At 45.7% G+C, this 15403-nt stretch overlaps 1 protein-coding gene, 1 long non-coding RNA gene and 1 pseudogene across 2 annotated transcripts in view; 1 reads left to right on the forward strand and 2 right to left on the reverse strand.

Annotated features, from left to right (window-relative positions):
* The window catches only part of LOC122940391, a 1778572-nt gene that overhangs the window by 395442 nt on the left and 1367727 nt on the right, over window positions 1-15403 (forward strand). The gene's annotated exons all lie outside the window — the stretch shown is intronic.
* LOC122942596 overlaps window positions 1-15403 on the reverse strand; it is a 192532-nt pseudogene that overhangs the window by 30256 nt on the left and 146873 nt on the right.
* On the reverse strand, window positions 6121-6634 carry LOC122940497. The gene is made up of 3 exons (XR_006390321.1): window positions 6573-6634; window positions 6264-6443; window positions 6121-6181 (listed from the first exon to the last, which is right to left on the reverse strand). It is a non-coding gene; the product is annotated as an uncharacterized LOC122940497 (long non-coding RNA).

Consider the following 15403-nt stretch of genomic DNA (forward strand, 5'->3'; position numbering starts at 1 on the left):
TTTTTACACAAGTGTGGCCCTCTTTAGGCATTTGTTTCTAGAACGGCTTCCCCCAACGGCTCGTTACCACCCGTCTTGCAAGGGGGCAGAGGGCCGCACTGTGTAACGAAGAACTGCTCGCGGTGAAATGAAGAGACAAGCGTGACGTTTACATGCTCTCCTCCATTCACGCAGACACGACAATACAAATTGAGCGAGCAACCCGTGTCATTGAAAAGCCCCTCTCAGTCCACGACTATAACCTCCACATGGGAGGGGTGGACTTCAATGACCAGATGTTGTCTCCGTATTTAGTTTCCCGCAGAACCAGACGCTGGTATAAGAAGGTGTCTGTATATTTAATTCAATTGGCTCTGTACAATAGTTTTGTTCTCTACAGTAAGGCTGGGAGAACTGGATCCTTCCTCAAATTTCAGGAAGAGATCATCGAGAACCTCCTGTACCCAGGAGGTTCCGTGGCCCCATCCACCAGTGTAGTTAGCCGTCTACACGAGCGACATTTCCCCAATGTCGTTCCTGGTACCTCAACCCAACCGTCACCCCGAAAAAGATGTCGTGTCTGTAGCAGGAGTGGAATAAGGCGTGACACCCGCTATTTCTGTCCTGACCACCCTGCCCTATGCTTTGGAGAGTGTTTCCGGAAGTACCACTCACAGGTACACTATTAGCATAGGGATCATCTCACCAGGATAGGCACACAGGGCTATTAGGGCCCATTCACTCACTGCTGCTGCAAACGTCTCCTTTCACATGGGACAAAGTGCATAACGCACTTCGCCATATCTTTGGGCGATTTGCGCTTTGCACATTGACCCATGGGGAAGGAGAGGTTTGTTCTATAAAGGTAAAAAAAACAAAAAAAAACAAAAAAAAAAAAAAACACCAGTAAGCAAAAAGGTTAATGTTAAAAAGTTAAAGTTACATGTTCTGTTGCAAAGTTAATAAAATTATTGCGTTGCGGCCTGGTTTTTTTTTTTTTTTTTTTTTTTGTCTTTTTACCTTCCAGGTGGACCAACCGATCGACCAGCTGCAGCACCGATGTGCATTCTGACAGAAGCATTGCGCTGCTGTCAGATTACACGCAAGTCGGTGTATGCGGCGCTGCAAGACGGGATTTTCTCCTCTGCAGTAACAGATATGTTTGCCGAGGCATACAAGCTGAGGAGGAGGCGGCGTTCCTATGCTTTGGCAAACACTTTGTATATATATTTAAAAAAAAAATAAAAATCCCGGCAATGATTTATTCATCCACATCGATTGATGTGAATGGAGAAATCTGGTTTGCCAGGGCATACGAGCTAAGTGGGTATGGATGTAGGGCGGAGCTCCTATGTCCTGGCAGACGCCTTTCCCCTCCATCTTTTTTTTTTGGCAGAGATTTTTTCATCCACATTGATCGATGCGAATGAAGAAATCTGTGCCGTTCATTTTTTTCTTTCAGCCCAGAGGCTGAACGGAAAAAAAAAAATCTCATTACCCGTATGCTCAATATAAGGAGAATAGCAGAAACTACTAATGCTGGCCATACATGTAATGATTGCGGAGACCCTCAAATGCCAGGGCAGTACAAACACCCCACAACTGACCCCATTTTGGAAAGAAGACACCCCAAGGTATTTGCTGAGGGGCATATTGAGTCCATGAAAGATTTAAATTTTTGTCCTAAGTTAGCGGAAAGTGAGACTTTGTGAGAAAAAAATAAAAAAAATATCAATTTCCGCTAACTTATGCGAAAAAAAAAAAATTCTATGAACTTGCCAGGCCCCTCATTGGATACCTTGGGGTGTCTTCTTTCCAAAGTGGGGTCACATGTGGGGTATTTATACTGCCCTGGCTTTTTAGGGGCCCTAAAGTGTGAGAAGAAGTCTGGGATCCAAATGTCTAAAAAATGCCCTCCTAAAAGGAATTTGGGCACCTTTGCGCATCTAGGCTGCAAAAAAGTGTCACACATCTGGTATCGCCGTACTCAGGAGAAGTTGGGCAATGTGTTTTGGGGTGTCATTTTACATATACCCATGCTGGGTGAGAAAAATATCTTGGTCAAATGCCAACTTTGTATAAAAAAATGGGAAAAGTTGTCTTTTGCCAAGATATTTCTCTCACCCAGCATGGGTATATGTAAAATGACACCCCAAAACACATTCCCCAACTTCTCCTGAGTACGGCGATACCAGATGTGTCACACTTTTTTGCTGCCAAGGTGGGCAAAGGGGCACATATTCCAAAGTGCACCTTTCAGATTTTGCAGGCCATTTTTTACACATTTTGATTGCAAGGTACTTCTCACACATTTGGGCCCCTAAATTGCCAGGGCAGTATAACTACGCCACAAGTGACCCCATTTTGGAAAGAAGACACCCCAAGGTATTCCGTGAGGGGCATGGCGAGTTCCTAGATTTTTTTTTTTTGGTCACAAGTTAGCGGAAAATGATGATTTTTTTTTTTCTCTTTTTTCCTTACAAAGTCTCATATAATGTGTTTTGGGGTGACATTTTACATATACCCATGCTGGATGAGAGAAATATCTTGGCAAAAGACAACTTTTCCCATTTTTTTATACAAAGTTGGCATTTGACCAAGATATTTTTCTCACCCAGCATGGGTATATGTAAAATTTTGATTGCAAGGTACTTCTCACACATTTGGGCCCCTAAATTGCCAGGGCAGTATAACTACGCCACAAGTGACCCCATTTTGGAAAGAAGACACCCCAAGGTATTCCGTGAGGGGCATGGTGAGTTCCTAGAATTTTTTATTTTTTGTCGCAAGTTAGTGGAATATGAGACTTTGTAAGAAAAAAATAAAAAATCATCATCATTTTCCGCTAACTTTTGACAAAAAATAAAAAGTTCTATGAACTCACTATGCCCATCAGCGAATACCTTAGGGTGTCTACTTTCCGAAATGGGGTCATTTGTGGGGGTTTTCTACTGTTTGGGCATTGTAGAACCTCAGGAAGCATGACAGGTGCTCAGAAAGTCAGAGCTGTTTCAAAAAGCGGAAATTCACATTTTTGTACCATAGTTTGTAAATGCTATAACTTTTACCCAAACCATTCTTTTTTAATCAAAGACATGTAGAACAATAAATTTGGCGAAAAATTTATATATGGATGTCGTTTTTTTTTGCAAAATTTTACAGCTGAAAGTGAAAAATGTCATTTTTTTGCAAAAAAATCGTTACATTTTGATTAATAACAAAAAAAGTAAAAATGTCAGCAGCAATAAAATACCACCAAATGAAAGCTCCATTAGTGAGAAGAAAAGGAGGTAAAATTCATTTGGGTGGTAAGTTGCATGACCGAGCGATAAACGGTGAAAGGAGTGTAGTGCCGAAGTGTAAAAAGTGCTCTGGTCATGAAGAGGGTTTCACCTAGCGGGGCTGAAGTGGTTAAACACCCCTGTCCACCCCACAGTCAGTCAATACCAACTACTACCATGGGCAAGACCAAAGAGCTGTCAAGAGACAAAATTGTGGACCTCCACAAGGCTGGAATGGGTTACGGGGCAATTGCTAGGCAACTTGGTGAAAATAGATCAAATGTTGGAGCAATTGTTAGAAAATGGAAGAGGCTAAAGACGACTGTCAGTCTCCCTCGGACTGGGGCTCCATGCAATATCTCACCTCGTAGGGTATCACAGATAAGAAAGGTGAGGAATCAGCCCTATACTACAAGGGAGGAGCTGGTCAATGACATGAAGAGAGCTGGGATCACAGTTTTTAAAGGTTACTGTCGGTAGAACACCAGGCTGTCACGGTTTCAAATCATGCATTGCACGGAAGGCTTCCCTGCTCAAGTCATCACATGTCCAGGCCCGTCTGAAGTTTGCCAATGACCACATGGATGATCCAAAGGAGGCATGTGGTCAGATGAGACCAAAAGTAGAAATTTTTGGTCTAAACTTCACTCGTCGTGTTTGGAGGAAAAAGAAGGATGAGTTGCATCCCAAGAACACCATCCCTACTATAAAGCACAGGGGTGGTTACATCATGCTTTGGGGGTGCTTTTCTGCGAAAAGGACAGGACGACTGCACTGTATTTAAGGAGAGGATGAATGGGGCCATTTATTGTGAGATTTTGAGCAACAACCTCCTTCCCTCAGTCAGAGCATTGAAGATGGGTCGTGGCTGGGTCTTCCAACATGACAACGACCCGAAGCACACAGCCAGGATAACCAAGGAGTGGCTCCAGTCTCCAGACCTAAATCCAATAGAACATCTTTAGAGGGAGCTGAAACTCCGTGTTGCTCAGCGACAGCCCCGAAACCTGACAGATCTAGAAGAGATCTGTGTGGAGGAGTGGGCAAAAATCCCTGTTGCAGTGCAAACCTGGCCAAGAACTACAGGAAACGTTTGATCTCTGTAATTGCAAACAAAGGCTTCTGTACCAAATATTAACACTGATTTTCTCAGGTGTTTAAATACTTATGTTAAACAGTACAAGACAAATACATTCTTTAAAAATCATACAATGTGATTACCTGAATTTTGTTTTACAAATTCTGTCTCTCAGACTGGGAATGCACCTACAATGTGAATTTCGGACCCCTCCATGATTTTTAAGAGGGAGAACTTACAAAATCGCTGGGTGTTCAAATACTTCTGTTCCTCACTGTAAATCCAATCTGATTGCTTCATTATTCCAACCAGTTTGCAATGCAGGGAGAGCAGCCCTTATATTCCAACTCTAACATTACATTGTGTATATAACATTACATTGTGTGTATATAAGATTAAATTGTTTGTGCACCTGTTGCCCTTGCTGGTTGTCCCAGGGCTGTGAAGCCTGTAAGCCAAAGTTCTTTCGGTCCGTGGCTTATTTACCTCCTCGGAATGGGCATAATCATCTGCTCTGCGGCATCCAATGACTGGATTCAGGGGTAACATGTCCACAAGAAACAAATCACCACTAAAGCCAATCATTGGCTGCAGTCAAGGAGGTGACCATGCCTGTGCCAGCGAGGAAGCAATCATTTACTGGAAGATGGACATAATGGAGCCAGCATGCATAACCGAAGCTAAGGGTAGCAGGTACGTATGACTCTTTCCATAGTAGAGGCTGCGGGCTCATTTAAAAAGTTACTTATTCCTGAACAAACCCTTTAATGCTGTCTTCCTGTTCTGTCTAGCAGTTTTGGGATGACTGCAGGCATGAAGATACTGTAACTAGTATAAAGGGACAGAGGAGAACACAGGAGAGGTGAGGAATGATTATCTATCACCACTAGAACCCCCTCCTTATCACTCACTATAGTATAAGGACAGGGGAAAACACAGGAGAGGCAAGAACTGATTATCTATCATCACTAGAAAACTGCTATCATTGATTATAGTGTAAGGACAAAGTGGATTAACTAGAGTTCTAAGGGCCCCAGGGGCAAACTGTTGTGCCACTCTTGTGCAACCACAAAAGATCTGCAGCAGTTCACAGAGAAGGCCACCTTAAAAGTCTGTACAGGCAGAACATTGTGAGAAGCTACAGACTACATGTAATGTCTATGGTCAGCTGTAATCCTGCCATCTCCATCTTTCTCATTATACAAGGATAAAACATATAATACTGATAGATAAAACAAGACTGAAGACAAGATCTTCACAGCCTTCTACAGATCATAGAGGGCATTTTATGAGACCTTATCTCTATCTACCTGATCATCCTGTGGGACATTGTGATGTTCTTTTGAACCATCCTGTAGAAGAAAAGGACTTGGACATCTTTTGGGTGTTCGTCTCTCTTCCTTAACTGTAGGAAACACATCCAGTGACTGAATTCCTTTTTTACATACAGATAATGAGAGGACGTGTGTATTTAGTCATGTCTATTACCTGGGGATGTGAGGGGCCGGTGATCCTCCATCAGGATGCCCTTATATCCATCTACCCGATCATCCTGTGGGACATAGTAATGTTCTTCTGAATTATCCTGTGGAAGAAAAGGACTTGGACATCTTTCGGGTGTTGTTCTCTCTTCCTTAACTGTAGGAAACATATCCAGTGACGGAATTCATTCCTTACATACAGATAATGAGGACGTGTGTATTTAGTCATGTCTATTACCTGGTGATGTGAGGGGCCGGTGATCCTCCATCATGACGTCCTTGTACAGATCTTTGTGTTCTTCTAAATACTCCCACTCCTCCATGGAGAAATAGACGGTGACATCCTGACACCTTATAGGAACCTGAAAACACAATGATACAGTCATCACCCAGATCCCTTCATAGCTTTCCTGTATAAGGTCCCAGCATTTCCAGCAGTGTCACCTCTCCAGTCAGCAGCTCAATCATCTTGTTGGCGAGTTCTAGGATCATCTCTCTATTGATTTGATCATGTATCAGGGGGTGAGGAGGAGGCCCCATGATTGGGCTCAGGGTTCTTCCCCATCCTTCAGACACAGGGACCTGAAAGTGCTCAGTAGAGGTCTTCTTTACTACTGTGTAGTCCTGGTTATGGAGAGACACAGTAATAAATACCACTCCATACATCTCCAGAGTCCCTCACCTCTCCAGTCATGTCCATCTATTAGTAACATAGATAAGATGATGTAATATGACATCATCAGAACCTCTCACCTCTCCAGTAAGCCGGAAGAGGATCTCTAGGGTGAGATTTATTATCCTCTCTGCCATCTTGTCCCTATCCATCCTTGATGGGTCAATCAGGAGAAGGGTCTTATATAGAATATATATCCACTGAGCGGATCCTATATTGTCAAAACCTGAATGGAAAGAAGATAAGAAGATGTAAATTGAAAATACCATGTACAATACAATAACTGGAGATAATAAGAGGAGACATCAGAGGAGACAATAAAGTGTAGATGTTGTGTTCTCTTGTGATCTAAACATGTGTGAGGTCAAGGCAGTTTCAGGGTATGTCACGCCTTCAAATGACCCTACAGCCAATAGAAGATGTCATCAGTGATGCCAGTATGAACAGCACGTGACCGCTATAGACCATCCTAGGCCTTAATGGTCAGGTGATATACATACCGCCATCGGAGCTCTAACTAATACTGTCGCTGCAGTGATGTAAACAGACTGAAGGAGACCACAGGAGCCTTAGTGATGGAGCAGTGGAGGATTCTACAGGTCCTATGTTATCCGGGTAATTGTAAAATGCTGCAGAATATGTTGGCTATACATAAAGTAGAATTTAGACTTGCTGGTAAATAGTTTTCCAAGAGTCCGACATGACAGCACACACGGAGCATGTCCATATAGGCACCTATCTATAATAGGAGGTTCTTTTTAAATATATTATAGTATCTGAGCACATTGTTGATCCTGCTCATACCCATTCATTAATAAGGGTATCAATTTCTTTTAAGTAAGCACGTTATTTTTCAATTTGTTTCTGACCCGCAACCATTACACTGAGCACCCCCATGCGTAAATCTACCTTGCCAAAGGGTAGGTGTCCCGCAGTATGGCGCTTTTTGGAGGAAAGTGCAGACGACAAAAGAGTGGTAGTGCCGTACCAAAATGAGCCAGTGCGTGTACACTAGCAACCTCACCACCACCAGCATGATCCACATGGCATCCAAGCACCCTAACAAGTGGGCCGTACGCCTGGGTGCACAATCTGGGTCTGCGGGTCATACCACTGCCTCCTCTTCCCCTGTGTTACGCACTGCTGGCCAATCCCCTGTTGAATGTGCAGGCCCGGATGCCCCACGCCCTACACCTGGACCTTTGCATGAACTATCAGCAACAACATCGACTTCCCTGTCCCAGCGCAACGTCCAAATGTCCATAACACAGTCATTTGAACGCAAGCACAAATAACCACCCACAGGCCATAGCACTAAATGTGCAACTTTCGAAATTGATGGCCCTTGAAATGTTGCCATTTAGGCTTGTGGACACAGGCCTTCCGCATCCTGATGTTAGTGGCCGTCCCTCGGTAGGCAGTCCCCAGCCTCCACTATTTTTCACGGTGTGCCGTGCCCGCCTTACACCAGCATGTGTCCCAGATCACCCGTTCCCTGACCAACGCAGTTACTGGGAAGGTCCACTTAACCACGGACAAGTGCTGGGGGCCAGAGACGCTACATTTCCATGACTGCACACTGTGTGAATATTGTGGATGCAGGGAGTGAGTCGTACCCTGGGATGGCACAGGAGCTACCCACGCCCTACGTCCATCAGGATCTCCTCCGGCAGCTATATTACTGGTTCCAACCCCCACTTCTCCTCCTCCGCTGCCGCCTCCTCCACTTCAACCTCCAGCACCAGTCAGCCATCAGTCGCTAGCAGGAAGCAGTGTAGTACTGCTGTGGGGAAACCTCAACAGGCCGTGCTGAAGTTGATCTGTTTAGGGGACAAACAGCACACCACCGCAGAACTGTGGCAGGGTATAAAGGGCCAAACCCAGCTGTGGCTCTTGCCACTCAACCTACAACCAGGCATGGTTGTGTCTGACAATGGCCGTAAATTGGTGGTGGCTTTGAAGCTCGGCAACCCATCACACATCCCATGCCTAGCCCACGTCCTAAACGTAGTTGTTCAGCGGTTTATCAAAACCTGCCCCAATTTGTCAGAGCTACTAGTGAAGGAGCACCACGTGTGTGCCCATTTCCGCAAGTCGTCCACAGCTTCAGACAGTCTGTCAACGCTGCAGCAGCGCTTGCGGCTTCCAGCTCACCAACTGTTGTGTGACGTGAGCACGTGCTGGAACTCTACGTTCTACATGTTGGCCAGGCTTTGTGAGCAGCAGAGGGAAGTTGTGGAATACCAGCTCCAACATGGTCGTTGCCTTTCGATTCAACTGCTACTATTCGCAAGCGAGGAGTGGGCATTGATGTCAGACCTCTGTGAGGTTTTTAAAAAAAAACTGATGAATCCACACAGATGGTTAGTGGTGATAACGCTATTATCAGCGTAACCATCCCACTTCTGTGTCTACTCTAACGATCGCTGCTCACAATTAAGGACGATGCTCTGAATCTGGCAGATGAGGAAATGGGGGAGGACATTACACAGGGTGATAGCCAGCCCACCTTTTGTTCGTCTTCTCAGCGCAAAATGGACCATGAAGAAGAGGAGGAGAAGCAGGAGACAGTTGCCGCCATTCCATTTGTTCAGCATGGATGGGCAGAAGAGGAGGATGAGGATGAGGAGATGGAGAGTCATCCTGATGTCGACATGGACGTTTTGCCTGTTGGTACTCTGGCACTCATGGCTGACTTCATGTTAGGGTGCCTTTCCAGCGATCCTTGCGTTATACGCATTTTAGATAACATGGATTACTTCTCGACCCCCGCTACAAAGAGAACCTCTCATTTCTCTGGTGAAGAGGACGAGGAAAATGGTGCAATACCAGAAGGTCCTTGTTGAGAGATTGCTGCCAAATTTTCCATCTGACAGTGCTGGCGGCTGGGTCTGTACTTCCTTAGGCAACAAAGGAAGGGAGACAAGGGGAACACAGAGCAGTTCAAACAGAGGCAGGGCAACACTCTTTAAGGCATGGGAGACTTCCATGACACCCCACCAGCAATCTCACCCTGAAGTGTGCCCTAGTGGTACAATTTTGGAAGTTGGTGAAGGAATACATAGCAGACCGTGTCAGCATCCTAAATGATCCCCCCAGTGCCTTACAACTACTGGGGTGTCCAAGCTGGACACGTGGCACGAACTTGCGCTCTACGACTTGGAGGTGCGTGTATTTAGTGCTGCTGGTGGCATTATAACAGATAAGAATATCCGCTTGTCCACTGGCAATGCTGACAGGTTGACTCAGATAAAAATGAACAAGGCCTGGATGGAGATGGGAGAAGAAAGAAGAAGAACCCAGAATTAGTCTTACTGGTAATTCTGTTTCCATGAGATCATCACAAAGGCATACAAGGAGATTGACCCCTGACCTTTGTAGGGGCAGGAAAAGAGAAAGGTTAAATACCCCCCTCCCACCACCAACACCAGTGTTTCCAAAATCACACAGAGTAACCCGGTGGTGACAAAAACAAACAAACAGTGAAAAAGGTATTACTGCATACCTTCTGGAGACCCTCCAAAGTAAAAAGAAAAAATTAAATATATGTAGGGAGGGAATAACGTGCCGTCGTGATGATCTCATGGAAACAGAATTACCGGTAAGACTAATTCCGGGTTTTCCATAGCATCATCAAAGGAGATATAAAAGGAGATATAAAAAATATATCAGTTAAGGGGGGGGCTATGGCCTGGAGGACTTTCCGTCCGAAGGACAGATCAGAGGATCTGGAAAGATCCAGGCGGTAGTGATTTATAAATGTATGGATGCTGGACCAAGTGGCAGCTCGGCATATTTCTTCCAGGGAGGCGCCAGCTGTCTCTGCCCGAGAGGAAGACATGGCCCTAGTAGACTGGGCCCTAATGTTGACTGGACATGGAATATTTAGAATTTGGTAACACAGGCAAATAGTTTCTTTGATCCATCTAGCTATAGAAGACCGGGAGGCTTTCTGGCCCTTGTACCTTCCTCCAAAGAGAACTAGCAAGTTGTCGGATTTTCAAAACTTTCCAGTAGCAGAAATATAGTTTAGAACTGCCCGTCTAACATCAAGAGAGTCGAAGGAAGATTCTCTGTCATTAGAGGGGTGTTGACAAAAGGAAAGCAGGGTAAAAACCTGGAGAATTATCCTATCATCTAGGACACGGAGGTAGGGTTCCCTAAAGGATAGAGCCTGCAACTAGTCTAATCTGCAGGCCGAGGTCATTGCAATTAGGAAGGCGGTCTTTAAGGACAATAATTTAATTGGACAGTCGGTAACGGGTTCAAATGGTGGTAGAGTGAGACCCATAAGGACAATATTTAAATCCCAGGAGGGGACACGGGAGGTGATTGTTGGACGGAGCCTGGTAGCCGCTCTAATGAATCTTCTGATCCAACGATGACTAGCTATATCCTGGTCAAAAAAACAACTTAGGGCTGAGATTTGGACCTTCAGGGTAGAGGGTCTAAGCCCCAGGTCGATACCCTGCTGTAGGAAATTCAGGATTCTTTGAATGTTGGGTCTATGCAGGTGTGGAGACTTGTCGCCACTCCAGGAACAGACGCACTTCCAGATTTTAAAGGTAGATTGTGGATGTTACTTTTTTTCTGGAGGCTTTCAAGGTAGTAATAACTTTATCTGATAAGCCCTGTCGACTTAGAGTCTAGGTCTCAGGATCCAGGCTGCTAATTTCACAAACTCTGGGTTTGGGTGCAGAACCGGACCCTGATGGAGTATATACCCCCGCATAAGAAGGGGACAAGGATCCTGGAGAGATGCGAACCAGCTCCTCTTCGGCCATAGGGGAGCGATCATGATCACCGTGGCCTTGTCCTGGCGAATTTTCTAGATTACCTTTCGGAATTAAGGGGAGCGGAGGGAAGGCATAGCATAGTTTCCAATACCAACGGATGGCAAAGGCGTCCAAGGCATGAGGTCTGTCCCTGGAATTTAAGGAACAGAATGTCTCCACCTTTGAGTTTACCCTGGTGGCAAATAGATCCACGTCAGGCATCCCCCACTTTTCTACCCCTAACCTGAATGGTCCCTAAACTCAGAGACATTCTGTATGATCGATGTTGTGGCGACTGAGGAAATCAGCTTCCCGATTAGGCATTCGTTTCAGATGAACTGTAGAGATGGAGGCCACTTTCTGCTCCGCCCATTACATTTTTTTTTCGTTGTCAGCATTTGAAGAGTTGTTGACCGCGTTCCCCCTTGATGAGAGAGATAAGCGATGGCAGTAGTATCGTCTGATAGTACTTTTATATGGTGAAGACGTAGTATTCCCTCAGCCGCCTTTAATGCTTCCCAAACCGCATTCAGCTCCCTGAAATTTTAATACTGAGATTTGATCGATTGTGGACAGGTGCCCTGAAAAAGACGATCTCCTACCTTTGCGCCCCAACCGGACAGACTTGCGTCCGTTACTATTTGTATTAGGGGAGTTTTCTGCCAGGGAGTCCCCTTGGATATGTTTCCGTGGTTCTTCCACCAATTTAGAGACTGAAGTACCCGAATTGGTGGGATCACTCGATGATCTAGGGAGGATTGATGCCTGTTCCAGACACCCAGGATCCAAGACTGAAGAGGTCTGAATTGAATCTGGCACCAGGGAACTGCCGGAGTACAGGACGTTAACAGACCTAACAGACTCATTGCCTCTCTGAGCATGACCTTCTCTTCTGAAAGGATTACATTTTTTGCTGAAGAGTCGAGATCTTGTCTTGGTGTAGGAATACCACTTGCCTTCGATAATGATGAATTTTTCCAGTTACGTCCTGGATTGCAAACCGGAGAAAACTCTGTGAATAGGAATATGGTAGTAAGCCTCTCGCAGGTCTATTGTACACATGAAGACGTCTTTGTTTAAAAGTGGTATTGTAGATGCAAGGGATTCCATCCTGAATTTCCAGTAAAGAATAAACTTGTTTAAGGGTTTCAGGTTTATGATTGTACGAAATGTGCCTTCTTTTTTCATGATTAGGAATAACGTTGAATAGTATCCCCGGCCCCTTTTCTGGAGGTGGAATTGGGGTGATTACATTCATCTGATGAAGATTCTGGACTCCCTGCCAAAGGTTGGGTTGAAATCGTGTCAGCAAAAATTTGTTTGGGGGTTTTGAAGACCACTGCATTTGATAGCCTGTACCGATTATTTTGGAGACCCAGGGATTTTGGGAAAAAGATTCCCATTCCGCGAGGAAATTTGAGAGTCTTGCCCCCACTCCGGCGTCATTGCTTGTCAGATGGTTTCTGGTGGGAGGAGGATTCACCTTTTCCTCTTGCCCCTTTGGGATAACTTCAGCACCCCAACTTCCCTTTCCCCCTGTAGCTTTTCTCTTGACCAGAGGAAGAGCGAAGGGGAAATCGGCGCCTGAAGGGATGATCCTCCGGAAACCCTTTCTTTTTGTCAGTGGCTTTTTCTAAAATCTTATCTAGGACTGGGCCGAAAACATACTCCCGGAAAAGGGTATGGAGCAAAGTTTTAATTTTGAAGTCTTGTCCCCAGACCAGCACTTCATCCAAAGTGCCCATCTGGCCGAGTTGGAAAGTGTTGCATCTCTGGCGGAGAATCGGACTGACTCGGCAGTATATGGTCTTCTTATTCTTTCAGCCAGAGAAACATGGATCTAACGACTGAGGTAGCCGCAATGTTAGTTTTAATATTAAACAAGGCAGCCTGCCAAGACTTCCTGAGGAGGCTGTCGGCTTTGCGATCCATAGAATCCTTGAGTTTGGAGGCATCCTCAAATGGAAGGGATGTCTTTTTGTTCACTTTAGCAACCTGAACATCTATCTTGGTGATCTCGTTGAAGGTCTTGGATTCCTCGGGATCAAATAGTAATCTATTTTTAAAGGAAGTAGAGACTCTCAGACGTCTTTCAGGGTCTGTCCATTCTTCTAGAACCATATCTCTAATACTCTTGTTTATGGGACACACACGTGCTTTTTTAACTCTTAATCCTCTAAACATCTCTTTCTGTACGGAATGGGTGCATTGTACTTCCGCCATCCCCATTGTGGATCTGACCGCTCTTAATAGGTCGGACATATCTTCCATAGAAAAATAGTATCTACGGCCACTATCCACCGAGTCTGAATCGGAGACTCTTTTTCCCCCTCTTCCCATGACTTGGCTGAGTGAACGCTCTCGTCTGCTATGGCTTCAGCATCAGAAGAGGAAGGTGACCTAACAGGCTTTCTCTTGGGTTGCGGTAAATCGGGGGAATTAGATCGTTCATCTCTAGCTGACCTAATTTCCTCCTGTATAGATTTCCTCCTCCATAGATTCAAGTTCTTCCTTCAGAGAGGGTGCTTCGTCACGTACAATATTTGATATGCAATTTTTGCACAGCTTCTTGGGATAATTGTCAGGAAGTTTACCACTACAGGAGATACATCGGAGGGTTCTCTTGATCTTTTTTGGGGTTTCTTTAGAAAGGAAGGAAGCTATAAGGGAATGGTTGGAGGATCTGGAGTAAATGGTGGTGGTGGTGGGGGGGGGGGGGGTTGTAAAGCTACGCTGGGGCCAGAGCTGGGAAAGAAACTCCATGTAATATTTGTCCAAAAAAGGGGGGGCCTCTCCAAAGATAGGAAGGAGACCCATAACATTCTTAGTGTTAAGCCTTAGACTGGGGAACAATAATCTCCTCCCCCCCCCCCTTTCTTGCTGCAGGAGAGGGGGATCAGTAGACTCCCTGACCAAGCAAACCCCCCCCCCCCCCCCACCGGAGGGACTCACGGATGGCGGCAGCGTTGGTTCGGGCTCTCTAGGGGATCGCTCTGTCCCAGACATTGTGGCCGGATACTTTTCACCCTCTTCAGACGAAGGATAGGTGAGGGGCTCCCAGATTCTTCAGGAGCATTCACAGAATGTCCAACATTCAAAGACGTTACACATATGCGCCACCAGGCCAGGAGGGAGTCGTCGCCATGGGATCAGGCCCCGGATCAACCGGAACCAGTATACCCCACACACCCCTGCCCAGCGTTAGTACTGGGACCGCGGGAGGGCAGGAAGACGCCATGCAGGGTGCCAGCGATTTCCAAGGTAAAAAACAAAAAAAGCGTTCCTGGTTCCTAGCTTCATCTCCCTGCATACAGGGAGACCTTTCTCTGCCCCTGTCCTCTGTAGGGACAGGAAACACTGGTGTTGGTGGTGGGAGGGGGGTATTTAACCTTTCTCTGTTCCTGCCCCTACAGAGGTCAATCTCCTTGTATGCCGTCGTGATGATGCTATGGAATAAAAGAGTATATGGTTGAATCTTGTTTTCTCCTCCTCCTCATGCAGATTGTATATATTCCCTCCACTCTAATTTTTTTTTTAATAAGGTCAGCTCAGCAGCAGGCCCTCGCCCCTAATCTTTTTGAGGGTCAGTTCAGCAGCAGGCTCTCGCCCATAATGTTTTAGAGGGTCAGTTCAGCAGCAGGCCCTCGCCCATAATGTTTTAGAGAGTCAGTTCAGCAGCAGGCCCTCGCCCATAATGTTTTAGAGGGTCAGTTCAGCAGCAGGCCCTCGCCCATAATATTTTAGAGGGTCAATTCAGCAGCAGGCCCTCGCCCATAATGTTTTAGAGGGTCAGTTCAGCAGCAGGCCCTCGCCCATAATGTTTTAGAGGGTCAGTTCAGCAGAATGCCCTCGCCTATAATGTTTTAGAGGGTCAATTCAGCAGCAGGCCCTCGCTTATAATGTTTTAGAGGGTCAGTTCGGCAGCATGCCCTCGCCCATAAGGTTTTAGAGGGTCAGTTCAGCAGCAGGCTCTCGCCCATAAGGTTTTAGAGGGTTAGTTCAGCAGCAGGCTCTCAAATATAATGTTTTACAGGGTCAGCTAACCAGCAGGGCCGCACCTAAAATCTTTTACTTGGTCAGCTCACCTGCAGGCCCGCAACTCAATGTGAATGAGGCACTCCTTTATGTGATATACA

The sequence above is a fragment of the Bufo gargarizans genome, chromosome 6 (genome assembly GCF_014858855.1).
Source record: "Bufo gargarizans isolate SCDJY-AF-19 chromosome 6, ASM1485885v1, whole genome shotgun sequence".
Taxonomy (NCBI): domain Eukaryota; kingdom Metazoa; phylum Chordata; class Amphibia; order Anura; family Bufonidae; genus Bufo; species Bufo gargarizans.